Source organism: Podarcis muralis, chromosome 6 (assembly GCF_964188315.1).
Source record: "Podarcis muralis chromosome 6, rPodMur119.hap1.1, whole genome shotgun sequence".
NCBI lineage: Eukaryota > Metazoa > Chordata > Lepidosauria > Squamata > Lacertidae > Podarcis > Podarcis muralis.
Genome location: NC_135660.1, coordinates 53,322,234 through 53,335,404, shown reverse-complemented (window position 1 = coordinate 53,335,404; position 13,171 = coordinate 53,322,234).

The window sequence follows — 13,171 nt, the reverse complement described above, 5'->3', positions numbered from 1 at the left end:
TTTAAACTGACTAAGATTTATTTGATTGACACCCCTAAATATGAGGAACAGACTTTGACATCCTGGAAAAGGCCAACACTTCACATGTCAAGGTGAGAGAGAAGCAGATGATCCTGTGGCTCATGATATATCATGAACATAACAATACACCGTGGTTTGTTGATGCACTACCACTTCACAGGTGAAAACAGATGCTGCAGTCAAAAGCTCAAGGTGACCAATGAACCAGTTCTCTTTCACATTTAAGTGCAACTTCTTCTTCTTCTTCTTCTTCTTATTATTATTATTATTATTATTATTATTATTACTACTACTACTACTACTACAGTGGTACCTCTGGTTACGTACTTAATTCGTTCCGGAGGTCCGTTCTTAACCTGAAACTGTTCTTAACCTGAAGCACCACTTTAGCTAATGGGGCCTCCTGCTTCTGCCGCGCCGCCGCCGCGAGATTTCTGTTCTCATCCTGAAGCAAAGTTCTCAACCTGAGGTATTATTTCTGGGTTAGCGGAGTCTGTAACCTGAAGCGTATGTAACCTGAACCGTATGTAACCTGAGGTACCACTATATTACTATTAACTGTATGCCTAGTTACTCTTCAATTGTACTAATCTGAATAGGAGTAGATGGGAAGAGGTTATAATATGAGCCACAAAATAATCAAGCCAACATGGATTCCATTTACCTTCACACTATCAAAAACTCTTTCTGTGACTGATTAATGGGGATGCTGGAGGGAGGTGTACCCTGGTGACCTCTCAAATGACAACAGCATGTTAAGTGAGATTGTTTAGAACAGCCTGCAGTGCCTAGCACTGGATGAGCTGGGTTTAGATCCTCCATCCCTCACCAGTGACCTTGACTATGTCAGTATTCCCATCTGTAGTAGTAATATGCTTTGTAAGGTTATGGTGATACCGTTCTTATATAATGATTTTGAGCTTTCTGCAGAACGACGTGGAGAACCTTATTTTGTAAGCTGTGATTTCCTAGATAAAGAAACGAACAAATAAATAAATGAAACTTATCCAGAAAATTGACTTTAAAAATATGTATCTGGAAATTTTATTTCCACAAAGACTTTGATCTACTCCTGATGATGAATGATGGTGATGATATCAATAAACCCAAGGAGCTTCAAGCCAGCTCTAAGTTATTGGTTTAAGGTTCCAATATTGAAAACACCCCTTGCCATAGTTAAGCAAAGATGAAATCAGGGTCTTTTTCGGCTTGAAACCCCCCCAGAACTGGCACTAAAATGGAAAGGGGAAAGCAGTGGCTACTTCAGTGTCTATTATTGGATTGAATTTTGAATTCATGAATCTCAAGGCCTGGAAAGTTCAGTTGGTTAGAGCACTGTGCTGATAAATGCCAAGGTTGCAAGTTTGATCCCTGTATGGGACAGCTGCATATTTCTGGATTGTAGGGGTTTGGACTAGAAGATTCTCCGGATCCCTTCCAACTTTACAATTCTATGATTCTAAGACAATTCTTTTTCTCTGTTAAGATTCGTTCCATGTTGTGTATAATTCTGAGAAGGTACACAATGGAAGAGACTATGCTTCTGAAATGTCAACCAGAACAAACTCCTGATAAGAAACCGTCGATGGTGTAAAGTGGGATCTGTTCATACATTTATAAGCATCATGTATTATTCGTCTCACAACCAGCACCCCCCTCTTGATGGTTTAGAAGACAAGCAAAAAAGAAAGGCCACATCCCATTTTTTTAAGTTCCATCTTTCCCCACTCACATCAGCTGCCCAACAGTTTTGAACACCAGTTCCTAGATGCTGCTATGTAGTGCAGAATAGGTTTAGGTAATTGGAGGAAAAAATACAGAGCTAAAAGGACTGGCCTTTCTAAGGGCACTCTTCTGCTGGTGGAGGCAAAAAGAAAAAGGTTTGAGTTTTTATAATTATGAAGAGCAATATATTGTGTAGTGGAAAGCCTCCAAGCTATCTACTTCCACCAAGCCATATATTTATTTATCATCTCACTTCAATTCCCCGAGACTTCTGTGGAAAACAGAAAATTCCTGCCCTACAGCAAAAGAGATTTGTGCAACTAGCACAAGTGATATAGAGAGCCACAGCCCTCCTGAACCAAATTCTCCAAGAGATTAAAAAGAAATGGCTTAACAAAAGGACCCTAAAGCTCCAAAACCAAAGGCTTCAGCTCAGATTGCAAGAGACAAGCATCACTTGCCCTTTGTTTAGCAATGGAAGTCTTTCTGCCAGCTGTAAATAATTGTTGTTAATTATCTTAAGCAGTGCTACTGCACTCATGTTAATAGCCCCAACATTCATGGCTATGTCACTAAATTAACTTAATTTGGGGCTCCCAAAATTTAACTAATGGCTCGCCCACCCTTCTGCTTTTGTCATGCATAGAAAGCACAGGTCCAAGCAGTTTTCCTTTTGCCCTGCTCCTTTCCAAGGGAAACCCCTGTGTTGTAGACTGGGACAAACAGCAATCCAGCGGGAAACCTGAATTGCCATTTGGTCTGATTGTGCACTAAACAGCAGTTTTCCCAGGGGCAAAGAAGAGGAACAAAAGGAAGTGTGAACAAACCCTAAGGGCTCCATTAAGGTAAGAACATAAGATCTCTGTTGGTTCAGTTGCAAAGTTCATCATAGCTAGTATGCAGTCTTCCATCAAGGCCCACCATATGCATCTGAGAAGGTCATGGACAGGACTTGGTCATTAGCTCTCAGCAACTGGTACACAGAGGAACAGTGCCTTGCATGGAGGTTCCATTTACCTATCATGACTACTAACCAGTATGGATCCATCCTCCCTAAACTTATCAAATCACCTTTGGGAGCAAGCTAAACTAGTGGGCCATGACCATCACTGGGAGAGGAAGTGCTTTCTTTTGCTTGTCCATCATCTGCTGGTACAGAGGGACACATGTTCCTACTTTCCTTACATAGGTTCCAGCTCCTGGGGGCCAAGGCACTTTGGGACCCCTCAATGGTTTTTTTAGGGTGCCCTCGCCATTGTTGAGACCAAATATGGAGCCAGGCATGGAGCAATGTCAGGGCATCCTGCAACGTCTGCCTGGAATTTGGCCTTACTATCAACATGATGAAGACCAACATCCTAGGTCAGGAAGTAGCCAGCACTCCATGCATCAGAAGTGGTGAGCACACGCTTGAGATGGTAGGTGTCTACCTGGATCCTACCATAACCAGCAACCTCTCAATTGACACTGAGCTGGACAAAAGCATTGGCAAGGCAGCTACGGAAATGGCTTGCCTCTCCAAACAGGTATTGGAGAATGTGATGTTAACATCCAATAGCAAGATAAAGGTCTACCAGGCTTGTATGTTGAGCACATTGCCTTATGGGCAAATTACACAGGCAACTTAAACCCACCAGGAATGATGGCTCAATGCCTTCCACATGCTTTGCATCAGGAAGATTTTGGGCATCACATGACAAGACAAAGTCTCAAACAAAGATGTGGTCTCCCAAGCCTACATCCCCAGCATGTTCGCAATTCTGTCTCAGTCACATCTATGCTGGCATAGAATTGAAGATGGCAGGATCTCCAAGGATGTGCTTGACGGGGAACTGGCTTCAGGCACCAGGCCCATTGGCAGACCAACTCCGTGTTACAAAGATGTCTGGAGACAGGACATGAAGGCTGGCAGCATTAACAACATTGTGTTGGAATCCCTGGCAGGTGGCCATAGCACTTGAAAACAATCAGGAAGCAGTGACCAGAGGAGAAATGACCACTGGGACAAGTGCAGAAAGAAGAGACACCATGGTAAACCTGCATCAGCACAACCAGGTGTAGTGGTTAAGAGCAGTAGTCTTGTAATCTGGTGAACCAGGTTCGCGTCTCCGCTCCTCCACATGCAGCTGCTGGGTGACCTTGGGCCAGTCACACTTCTTTGAAGTCTCTCAGCCTCACTCACCTCACAGAGTGTTTGTTGTGGGGGAGGAAGGGAAAGGAGAATGTTAGGCGCTTTGAGACTCCTTCGGGTAGTGATAAAGCGGGATATCAAATCCAAACTCCTCCTCTTCTTCTTCTTTTCTTCTTCTTCTTCTTCTTCTTCTTCTTCTTCTTCTTCTTCTTCTTCTTCTTCTTCTTCATCTGCCCCAACTGCCCCAAAACATATCTCTCCCATATCAGTCTCTACAGCCACAGCAGACACTGTAACTCTACAATGGTTTGACCTCCCCCCCCCCCGAAGGCACACACTTCCATTGTTTCCCGAGACAGACAGATGCCAGCCAACCAGTCCTGGATGTGGGAGGTCTCCGCTTATCTAAACAGTGAAAGGTTTGAATATGTACACGCTAGAATACTTTAGAAGCCTGTGGAAGTACATTTTGGTGTCTTTAATTTATGCATTGATTTTCCTTCCTAATATGATAAATGCTTCCCCTGTAAGTTTTTGTCCTCTTCTTGGCCTTGGCAGGTTCCCTCCATCATTGATGTCTGGCTCCAAATAATGAGTAATAACCTGATAAATGCCTTCTTGCCTTGCCCTAGTTTAGGCATCTATTATCAGTATTACTCAAAGCTACTCAAATAAATCCTAATTCCATATCCTGCAACCCTTCTTCCCCGTACCTAATGGAACATGAAATACCCCTTTTAAAATGTCATTCCACCTGTGTGTGCTTCAATCGTGCATTTGTGCTAATTAACTATCAGTGTGCATGTTCAATGAGTTGTCAGAATTAAGAAAGAATTGACTCGGTTTGAAGTGAAAGAGCATCCTCCAATGAGATCACTTTTTCTTTCCTACCTTGCAGTTCTTTGCAATCTGTATAAATGCTGGCTAATTCAGAAGTTGCATAGAAGCCCCTTAGGCATTTTCTGTAATGTGGGGAAGATTACTTAAGTGATTTGGAGCTGCATAACATCCACATATCTTTTGTGTGTTGTGGCTTGGTGTGTGTGGCTTTTTAAAAAATGTAGATGTTTTTCATTAAAATATTAACATTAAACAGCTTAAAGAATTCACCACATACAATGCAACAGTGAACATACATAAACTTTCTAGCTGTGGAATTAAAAAGTTTTCTCAATAAGGAATCAGATGCTTTTAAAGATAAATATCCACAAGCCTGTTGTATCTAGAAGCTTAATGTCACTGCAATTATGTAGAAAATTCATTAATTGTACTGTTTGTATAAACAGCATTGTAAAGTTGCAATCCTATGCACATTTTCCTGGGAATAAGCTCCACTGAAGACAATAGGATTCACTCCTAGGTAAAAATATAAAGGATTGTGATTTGAATCAAAAGACTGCTATTTGCTATTGTTGTAGGATCACAATAACTGTAGGATCATAATCAAAAGATAAGCAAGTCTCCCGTGTATACAAGGATTCCAATAAATATCAGAATTTCATCGATATTAGGGAACTCTCACTTAGTGCTGGATAAAAGTGGACAGCCACCTCTCCACCACAACCCCAATTGTTGCAGTGTAACTGCAGTGTTCAGCCAATGATTAAATACTTGTTCAGCCCCAGATCACACTATTAGATCATAAGGCAGTTAGGAATTCTGGTGAATGCTCTGCCCCCACTGTTCTGCAGTCACCACATACAGTGGTACCTCGGGTTACATATGCTTCAAGTTACAGACGCTTCAGGTTACAGACTCCACTAACCCAGAAATAATACCTTGGGTTAAGAACTTTGCTTCAGGATGAGAACAGAAATCGTGCTCCGGCAGCGCAGTGGCAGTGGGAGGCTCCATTAGCTAATGTGGTGCTTCAGGTTAAGAACAGTTTCAGGCTAAGAACAGACCTCCGAAACGAATTAAGTTCTTAATCCAAGGTACCACTGTAGTTTACTGCAGGGGCAAAACCATAAGTGGTTCTGCACCTTTTTTTAGTGATGCAGTGTGAATGGTGGGAAAGTAAGCTGTGTAGGGTGTCCTCTGGCTGGCACCCCCCCTAACACATTTCTCATTTCCAGTCCCAGCCCACCCATGAGGTGGGGTGAAGCACCTGCCTTAGGCAGAGGAAGTGTAACAGGCAGTCTGCCCCACCACCTCCCGCAAGAGGAGGGCATTCCAGCACATGGTGTTGCTGCTCATCTTCCCCACCCCTGGGCAAAGAAGCCGAGTGGCAATACTTGGGGGGGCACCCTGGTTCCCACCAAGAGCCAGGGCATTCCTGTGTGCCACCCCTTCTCCCTCCTATCACTATTTTGCATCCAATCTGTAAATGTTTGTGGTGTTTATTCTATACTGGTCTGGTAAAGGATGAACATATTCTTATGAGTTGGCGAGGTTAGTATGGATGGATCCCTTCCGATTCTTGTGATCTTGTATCTGTGGGGGTAGAATGTATGAGCAAGCTTGCCAAACCAATCAAGGTTGCTACTATTGTGACTAAATAAATTTGTATACTGCCCTATACTCATAGATCTCAGGGCGGTAATGGCTTTGACTAACTAGTTACAGAGTCGGTGCTGAGCCAAAGGGAGCAAAACTGAGAAGGTTCATCATGGAGGCCAAATTTTGGCCTCGCTCAGGGCGCTATGCTACCAAAGATTACTAAAGTCCACTCCTGCTAATTAAGCATCATGCTTTAACATAACCAAAGAAGTTGCTTTGTGTCATAGAACACACCGCAAGCTGCTACATAGGAGAACAGTAACCAGAGGTGTGAGAGGGCTGGAAGCTGCAGTCAGAGAGACATGATTTTGCCCTGTGCTGGACCCACAGCTGTGAATGTAGGAGAAACAAAACCTTTTGGGTTGTTGGTGCTGTGAGCCCCTCCATCAGGTTGTTGTTGTTGTTTAGTCGTGTCCGACTCTTCATGACCCCATGGACCAGAGCACGCCAGGCACTCCTGTCTTCCACTGCCTCCCGCAGTTTGGTCAAACTCATGCTGGTAGCTTCAAGAACACTGTCCAACCATCTCGTCGTCCCCTTCTCCTTGTGCCCTCCATCTTTCCCAACATCAGGGTCTTTTCCAGGGAGTCTTCTCTTCTCATGAGATGGCCAAAGTATTGGAGCCTCAGCTTCAGGATCTGTCCCTCCAGTGAGCACTCAGGGCTGATTTCCTTAAGAATGGATATGTTTGATCTTCTTGCAGTCCATGAGACTCTCTAGAGTCTCCTCCAGCACCATAATTCAAAAGCATCAATTCTTCGGCGATCAGCCTTCTTTATGGTCCAGCTCTCACTTCCATACATCACTACTGGGAAAACCATAGATTTAACTATATGGTCCTTTGTTGGCAAGGTGATGTCTCTGCTTTTTAAGATGCTGTCTAGGTTTGCCATCGCTTTTCTCCCAAGAAGCAGGCGTCTTTTAATTTCATGACTGCTGTCACCATCTGCAGTGATCATGGAGCCCAAGAAAGTAAAATCTCTCACTGCCTCCATTTCTTCCCCTTCTATTTGCCAGGAGGTGATGAGCCCAGTGGCCATGATCTTCATTATTTTTTTTATGTTGAGCTTCAGACCATATTTTGCACTCTCCTCTCCATCAGGTTGTATATATATGTAAAAAAAAACCAACAACCATGTATCCTAAAGACACCATAATCTCTACTGACCTTCATTCTAAGGAAACTGAATCCTGGGTAGTTGCTTGGGGCTGATCTTCCATTTCAGCTGCAGGGGTGCACATCATCTGTGCAAGTTGCAAAGATAGACTCACACCATAGGTAATGGGCAAGGATTTCTTGCCTTTACCTATGCTTTGAAAATGCTACACCTGAACGTATCCTCAAAACATATGTGCATGTTCTATCATTGTGCCTACATCTCTTGGAAGAAACAACCTTCAGGCAACAATGGATTTGAAAATCATTTTCCTTTAAATATTTCAGAAAGTGCATCTGTCTGGCTCTCTCTTGAGTTAAAATTCCAATCTTTGATTTGAAGGATGTGGGCCTTTCGTCTTATTTAGCCACGTATGTTCCTTTGTCCAATATGAAATGAGAACTGTTCCTGACATCTGTACCATACAGTCATTTTGCCTTTGATATTTTTTCCTGCTGTACTCATTAGCCTGTGCCCTCCAGGCATTTAAATATTTCATCTGCTAGACTATATTCATTCTGAAAGAAATCTAACTACTGTAGCTTGTAGAAATGAAACCAAATATTTTGAAGATGCGTCATAAGTCTGCGTTTCTTACTACCTGAAAGTTATTACTGGGAAGGAAGGTACAGACTCTCATCACCAGGAAAAAAAAATGTCATTGTGTTTAGAAATACTTCGTTCAGTTTTGTCTTATCTCTGGTTTTGTTTCAAGTACCCATCCTATCAATATCACAATATCAAGCCCCATCATCCCTGGCCATTGGCCATACTGGCTGGGGCTGATGGGAGTTGTAGTCCAGCAATGTATGGGGGGCCACGAGTTCCCCATTACTGATCTAGAACATGGATGACAGAGAGACATTGTCCTTATTCAACTTCCCAAAATTCCAATCATGAAAGAGGTTCCACCCCACCGTGCACACCCATCCCCATCGCTGCCTTCTACACATTAGAGCAGGCATAGGCAAACTCGGTCCTCCAGATGTTTTTGAGAGTACAATTCCCATCATCCCTGACCACTGGTCCTGTTAGCTAGGGATGATGGGAGTTGTAGTCCCAAAACATCTGGAGGGCTGAGTTTGCCTATGCATTAGAGGGATAATATCTGTAGCTGAGAGCCTGCTGTCCTTGTATAGGACATGATCTAGACTTCTGTTAGATCAGGGTGCTAAAACACATCGAGAGCCTACATAACGTCAAGTCCCCACACTTTTAAGATTTGCCATTAAACATGCAGAAGTCAGTGATGGAGAGACAGCAGAGGTTGCTGTTCTATGAATACCTAGATTCTCCAACAACAGATCCCCTGTTCCTACTGTAAAGATTTAGGGGAGTCTTGTGAGAGTTTCAGTGACCCAATTAGTTTCTTAATTATGGGGATGTGTCTCAACGCCACATTCTCTGATGCTATCCCAATATTATATCCAGCAGGTCTGAGCATCACCAGGTATCAACTAACACACAACTGAATCCCTGTGGTCCTTTTAAAGCACACAACTTTCCTCTAAGCCTAGAGGATTTGCCTTTCCTAGCAAAACCACAAGCTAAAGAGATTAACTTCATTTGTTATGTAAGGTGATGGATAGCCTTATAAAGGGGTGGTCTCTTAACAATCCTGGGGTTTAATGATGTTTAAGCTCTCTGTGCCAAATGGAAATTAATGAACTGGCTAAAGAAACATGTACTTATTTTTGGGGGTCCCCCAAACCACTCCAGTTTCAGGAATGCAATCACATCTAGGAGTATAGAAGATATCACCCACGATGGGACGAATAGGTACAAACACACTCAGCTCTCTAGAAATGCATAATGAATCAGACAGACGAAATGTAGCCCACAGCATCCAACAATGGCTCTGAGCCAGAATAATTGTATGCCGAATTGCTAGAAATGGAGTTCTTCACTTTTAAAAATAGTCAGATAAACTTGCTTTTCTAGGACACTCGGTGGAGGTTTTGAAATGAGAGCATCCTCTCTGGGTACAAATGATTGATTTGTAGTGGTGCATAACTGTTCCTAAATAAGTCACAGTAGCCATTAACCTCAAAATGAGATCTCCAATTACATTTCATTGCTTTAAAAGATGTCAGTTTAAAACTTGTTATAATACCTCTGCATTATATGTATTTAGAAGGTAACTTGCAAAAGTTAAACCTATCATTTTCTCCATACAGATATGCTTAATATATGTTGTGTGGCATGAATGTTACTACGAAAGACTTGCCTATGCCAGCTCCCTTGGCCCTCTGTCAATAAAGAGGAAGTTATGAGCACTGGCCACCAGGCAAGATTTGAATGTGCAAAGGTTTGTAAAAAAGCATTTGTAAAAAAGCGTTTGAAAGGGCATGCCTAAAGGCGAAGCCTACATGAACTCCGCTTCCTAGACTTGAATTCTAACTTTAGTGGCATGCCAACAAGCTCAAATCAACTGGAATTCTGCAATGTCCAGGAATTATGTGCTTATATTGGCTTTGCTCTGAGCTCTGCCATTGCCAAGGAATAGTTCAAACTATGTATACTTTCAGTGATTCTCCCCAAATACCCTCTCCATAGTCCAGTATACCTGAAGGAGCATCTCTACCTCCATTGTTCTGCCCAGACACTGAGGTCCAGCGCCGAGGGCCTTCTAGCGGTTCCCTCGCTGCGAGAAGCCAAGTTACAGGGAACCAGTCAGAGGGCCTTCTCGGTAATGGCACCTGCTCTGTGGAACACCCTCCCAACAGATGTCAAAGATATAAACAGCTATCTGACTTTTAGAAGACATCTGAAGGCAGCCCTGTTTAGGGAAGCTTTTAATGTTTAATAGATTATTGTATTTTAATCTTCTGTTGGAAGCCGCCCAGAGTGGCTGGGGAAACCCAACCAGATGGGTGGGGTATAAATAATAAATCATTATTATAGTAGCAGTTGTAATAGAGATGCATTAGATTTGGGTTAACCACAAATCCTCAACTGAAATCCTCAGACTGATTCAGGGCTTGTTCAAGCTGAAATGCCAAAGGCCCATGAACCAAAGCAGGGGCCTCCAAAGTTAAAAAATTAATAAAATTCAATGTGTGTCTGCGAGTTTCCTTCAAGCTTTCAATATAGGGAAAGCACGTGGGGTGGAGAGAGGCAGCTCTTTTATGACTGACAGCTCTAGTTTCTAATCAGAGATAATGTTTTTGCCGGTGCTTTGGGGGAGGGACATTGAAGAAGTGTTCAATGTGTTCCTGTGTGTTCTGTGCTCTTTGCTAGATCTGCTGGAGGTGCTTGCTTAGGAAATGCTGGACATTTACTGTATATGAAGGAATTTCTTACGCTGCTGGTGGACTGTGATTGTTGCTTATTAGGGCACTACAGTACATTCGATTTTTCACGTGTTTTTAATCTTATTCACATTCAGCAACAACAAAGGAGTTGTTGAATTTAGCAGTGCTTTTACACAGTGATCAGTTTGCTTTATTGGCTGGGTGTAAGTCCTTATTACTGGAGTCATTGGGATGTTTCAGGGGAACATCTCTGGCTGAGAGTGGGGGAGCTATGTGGACCAGAAAGAGTCAAAAAAACAACAGAACTTCACAATGTCTAAATTGCAGGAGTCAGATAACACATCTGTTGAACTCAAAGGAGTTTGGATAATGGAGATGCTCTTATCCAAAGATGCTATGCAAATAAGGGCAACCAAATGCCTCCATCCATTTCATAGCAACCGTCAATGGCCCCATTCATTAATAATCTTGTTCTAACAACAGATGGAAGAGAAGAGAATTTGAAGTCATAGAAACAGCATTCTCACTTGGGGTTGCTTCAACAATGCCATCCCCCCCACCCCACAGTTAGATTTCCTATAGCTCACTCACTGCTTATTATGTTCACAGAGACATGCGGCAACTTTCTCCATATTTTAATAAGTAAATGAACCTCACTCAGACAGGCTATGAATATCAACACTTCCGACATTCAAGCTTAGCAAAGCACCCTTCCATTGGCACCCAGTTCCTTACTCGTAGCCTTTCTGTCAAAAAGCCAGACTGAGGTGAGCGGAGAAGCAGCACACGCCGCGTGAGGGAGATATAAATAAATACCTGTGCAAATCCATGCGTTTGAATACATCAAGTCATGGGAGAAAGACAACTACATTGTGGGGAGAGAATGTGCTGGCACATTCAGATATTCAAAGCATGCATTTGAAAATCTAGCGATTCGCATGGCAGACCTAGTCTGGAAAACAGCCCTGTGAAGGGTGCCAATGTGAATGGCTGTCAAAGAGCATGAGTCAATTTCACAGAGGATGAAGGTTATCAATGGCTGCTTTCCCTGATGGCTGAGTTCTACCTCCACCATCAGATGCAATATGCCTCTGAAGACCTGCTGCTGGGAATCTGCAAGTGGGGAGAGTGCTGTTGGGCTCAAGTCCTGCTTGCAGACTTCCCATCGGCATCTGAATCCCCTTGGGGAAACAGGCTATTTTGCATCTTCAGCAGGCAGAGGGAAGCCTGCAGCATCCCCTGCTGAATTGACAACCTACCTGAGCTCAATTTACCATGGGAATAAGGGCTATATCAAGACTTGTTTGTCCTTTGAGGTGAGCAGCAAGGGCCACCCTCATAACACCATCTTCTCTGGGATAGCCTCACCCAAATGGCTTTAACTGCCATTTACCGTATTTTTTGCTCTATAAGACTCACTTTTCCCCTCCTAAAATGTAAGCGGAAATGTGTGTGTGTCTTATGGAGCGAATGCAGGATGCGCAGCTATCACAGAAGCCAGAACAGCAAGAGGGATTGCTGCTTTCACTACGCAGCGATCCCTCTTGCTGTTCTGGCTTCTGAGATTCAGAATATTTTTTTTCTTGTTTTCCTCCTTCAAAAACTAGGTGCATCTTGTGGTGAGGTGCGTCTTATAGAGCGAAAAATACGGTCACTTGTGTGTTTTTAATTTGGGTGTTTGTTTGTTTGTTTGTTTTTAATTCAGGGGGGTAAGATATGCTGGGGAAATAAGGATCTGGGGAGAGCAGGGTGGACCCCAATCAAAGAATTATAGAGTCAGAAGGGACCCTGAGAATCATCTAGTTTAACACACTGCAATGCAGAGATAGGCACCTGTCCCAGATGGGGATCGAACCTGCAACATTGACATTATCAGAACCACATTCCAACCAACTGAGCTATCTTCTGGGTAAGGTATGGGCCCAGCCAAATTCCCTTGTCACATCTTCACTGAATAGGTGAAGATTTTCATCTGAACAGTGCTACACTGACTACCGTGTAAGCAATATGAGGCCTTATTCTTGGAACTGGCCATTCCTCAGGGCATTTCATCCTCTTCTCTTTCTTTGTCCAAATGCAGAAAAGGTTAATAGCTGTTCTTTGTGACAGATCAGTTGTTCGAAATTATTACTTGTTAGGTCTAGATGAGGCATGCTTGTGATAGACTGGTTGTCCAAGTCTCAGTAGGATCTATCAACAAAATATTGCTGCAGTAGGATCTCAGTAGGATCTATCAACAAAATATTGCTGCAACAAAATATTGTCTGCTTCTCTGGTCCATTTTAGTACAGTTGGACAAGCGGGGGAAGAGGGGGAGTCCTTTAATGCAACACTTGGAGATAGTGCTGCCATTTACACCAGTCAATCTATAGCTAGGGAGTCCA